A 3661-nucleotide genomic window follows, 5' to 3' on the forward strand; every position below is an offset into this window, starting at 1 on the left:
CGCTCTCATACAGAGAGTGCTCTAGATCGTACACCCGAGGGGCCCTAGTGACAAGGGTAACCCATTCACGGACTTCTAGGATATTCTCTTGAAAGGAGAGGCAATTCCTCCATTAGGAAGTAGGAAATCGTACCAAATCTCTACCTTTATCCTTATTGTTATTTACTAGACATGTACCCCTGTGATCTACCGAGTAGGATTTCACAGGAATCATCTCTCTTCGATACTTAGGGGTATTGACCAATTCAACTTCCTACAAGAGCATGGACATACAGGGTAGAAACTAAGCAATCTATGTAATATCTCCTAGTATTATAATGAAACCGAAATCCTAGAATTCATCTCCCGAAGCTCATTCCCTCCAAGATCTATTCTCTCTCTTCCCTCTTCTCTTTCCTTTACTTTTACATTCATCTAGATAATTCGCCGTGCGAAGTTTACTAGTGCTTAATCAACATTCCCTATGGATGCGATAATTTTATATATTATTGACGATAAATCCGTACACTTGCGGAAGCGTAACAAGATTTTGGCGCCATTGCCGGGGACTATTTTCGGTTAACATTAGTTGATTAGCATATGAGTTACCCTAGACGCTTTTCTTTTTGTTTTGTATTTTCTTTCTTGTTTTCATTATGCACTTTCTTTCTTGTAATTTAAACTCTGCATTTTATTTCTTGCTTTTCATATAGCATTTTATTTTTGTCTTTAATTTTTCATTTTTGTTCTTTTCTCATAATTTTTTTTAGATACCATGAGCACTAACAAGTCAAGCAGGTCCTTAAGAGATTTCTCTGCACCCATTTCTACAAGCTTTTTATCTCCCATTGTGCAACCTCATATTGAAGCATAAAATTTCCAACTAGACCCAGAGTTAATTTTCATGATACAAGGTCACAAATTTGGAGGAGAAGTATCAGAAAGTCCTTATATGCATCTTGAGACATTTCTAGAGCTTTGTGATATGGTGAACTATGAAGGAGTGTCAGCGGATACAGTTCGATTGATGGCATTTCCTTTCAGTATCAAGGATGAAGCAAGGACTTGGTTATATTCTCTTCGTCCTCGAAGCATCACAAGTTGGGAACAATTGGAGAAGTAATTTCTGAATCATTTTTTTCCTCCGAGTAGAACAATTTATATGAGGAATTGCATCATAAATTTTGCTAAAACATATGGAGAATCACTATTTGAAGCACGGGACAGATTCTAGAGTCTACAAAGACAGTGCCCTCATCATGGTTTGGAGAAATGGCTGACCTTACACATATTCTATAGGGAAATTTCTTTCTCAGATAAGTATTTATTGGATTCATCAGCTGGAGGTTCTTTTATGGAAAAAAGTGTAGACGAAGCATATTCATTAATTGACCAAGTAGCATTGAACCTCCATGAATGGTCAAGCAAAAGTTGGATGGAATCTCCTTCAAAAATTCAAGAAGTACAAGCCATATATACAAGGGAGCCTGTCAAACAAAATACAATTCAACCATCCAAGAGGTTTGAAATCCACAAGTCACAGAATGAGGAGTTCAAACATTTGGGGGCAAAGATTGATAGCATTATTTCAAAATGGTTCAAACAAGATCCTCCTCCTAGATAGACAATGTCTAGTGAACAATGTAATAATTTTAAGTTGAGAAGTGGCAAGAATCATGAAGAACTACTGAAGAAGGATTTGTTTAAAATTGAGAAGAAAAATAATAGAAGACCTCAAGAACTTAGTTTCATTACTCCAGGAAGTTCCCAAAGGCCACAAGTACCTTTCCCTCAATGATTGATCACATCTACACTAGATAAGCAATTTGGACCTCCTCCACAAGCTTAAAGGGAATATGGGAAAAAGGAAGTATGTTTCCCAAGACCTTCACTAAGGGTTCCTTTTCCACAAAGGCTAGTGAGGGTCAATGAAAACGAAGACTTTGGCAAATTCTGTGATACTAATATGTTTGAGTGTAGATTTCTAGATGTATATGAAGATGAGGACTCTTCATATGAGGATTGTGATGATAATGCAGTGGATAACAAGTTTTCAGATTTACCTTCTAGGTTTACAGGGTGTTATGATGAAATTGAATTTTCAGACGATGAATGTGATGTGGTAGATCAACTTAAAACTACAAATAAAGTTAGTGATCCTCTTATAGATGATTTTCCCACTGAGGATATTGGTGTTGGTTTATTTTTTTATGCTTGTGTTGATGATGATGTTATGAAAGGAAGTGTAGGGAGCTGTGTTGTGGAAGCAGCATCTCAAGAACCACCTCCTTTATTCACACAACCTTCTGAGATTATGAGAGTTGCAAGGATTGAACATGTTGTGGACCAATGTGTAGGGACTTGTGCAATAGAAGAAAAGCCCCAAGAATCACCACTTTTAGAGGCATCACCACTTGAGCCAGAGCTAGAGCCAATACAAGATTCAAAAGTCACATCACATATTTAGAACTTCTAGGTATCTCTTAGCAATGCAAGGTTAGTATTTCTAGTGATCTTTTGGAAAATTTTATAGAGGTACCTATAATTGATTTTGTTGGATGTGATTCAATTTGTAATACATACTCAGCTTATCTTAATAAGGTTCTAGTCCTATCTAATACAGCATGCTTGGGAGAGGTATGTTTTTCTTTTGGGTGTACAGATTTTCATGGGGCCTATAATTGAAAACTTGATCTAAACTGTCTTCGACCTCCTGAAAGAATTTCCAAGAAGACGAAGATGGAGAGAGCGATTCTTTACTTTTTGATGAAAGCTCCCTCCATAATAAGAGTCATTGGTAAGAGGGTGATGAAATATCTTACCCCTCTAAGAGCGAGATTTCGATGAATCTAATGAGGTCGTCTAGCTAATGATCTTAAACAAGTGCTTCTTGGGAGGCAACCCAAGTTCTTTCTTATTTTATTTATGTCTTTAGTACTTTCTAGTTTCTTTTTACATCATTGATAATAAATCATACCCTCCACTTAGTTTTTCTTGTCTATCTTATTTTTGCAAAATTCAAAGTTGTGGAGGAATGTGAGCATTGGATAGAGGGGCATTTTTAAAACATGAATGTCAACCATTTGGAGCTCATCACTTGGTAACTTCTCTAAACTTCATAAATCTCCTTCACATTACATTTCTAGTTTTCATTGGGACAATGAAAAGTTTAAGTCTAGGGGGATGCATTAGATGCATTTGGTTGAGTTTGCTCATTTCTTTTTTGCCTAATAACATTTGCTAGTTGCATCATTCATCACATCATGATTGTTTATCCTTATTGAAAAATACTAGCATGTTTATTCTAGATTTCATGTCGTTTATTGGTTACTTATGGTGCTATTATGTTTAGTGATCTATCTTTTTCTATCTATGATAGTATGAAGTGAGCAATATTTTTACTATAAGAGTTTAAGTATTGGCCTTGTTTTAGGATCTCTATACACTACACCTATTTTTAATGGTTGATAACTCTAAAATAGTCATGATTCATAGATTTGGACTAGTACTTGTGCTTCTATGGTGACCTCTCAACTACATTTTGGTTACTGGATAAACTCAGATCATGTAAGCTCATTTGGAAAAATCAATCCCAAAAAAAATGAAAGTTTGTTCAAGTTTGATACTTTGCAAACATTCAAAGAAAGAAAAAAATAATAAGGGATAAAAAAATAGTTGTCAT

The 3661-nt window shown here is 35.6% G+C and overlaps 1 non-coding gene across 1 annotated transcript; it reads right to left on the reverse strand.

Moving 5' to 3' along the window:
- Positions 1-1139: 1139 nt before the first annotated feature.
- On the reverse strand, positions 1140-1245 carry LOC121983588. Its single transcript, XR_006112622.1, has one exon. It is a non-coding gene; the product is annotated as a small nucleolar RNA R71 (small nucleolar RNA).
- Positions 1246-3661: the final 2416 nt, after the last annotated feature.

This window comes from Zingiber officinale, chromosome 5A (genome assembly GCF_018446385.1).
Source record: "Zingiber officinale cultivar Zhangliang chromosome 5A, Zo_v1.1, whole genome shotgun sequence".
In the NCBI taxonomy this organism is placed as follows: domain Eukaryota; kingdom Viridiplantae; phylum Streptophyta; class Magnoliopsida; order Zingiberales; family Zingiberaceae; genus Zingiber; species Zingiber officinale.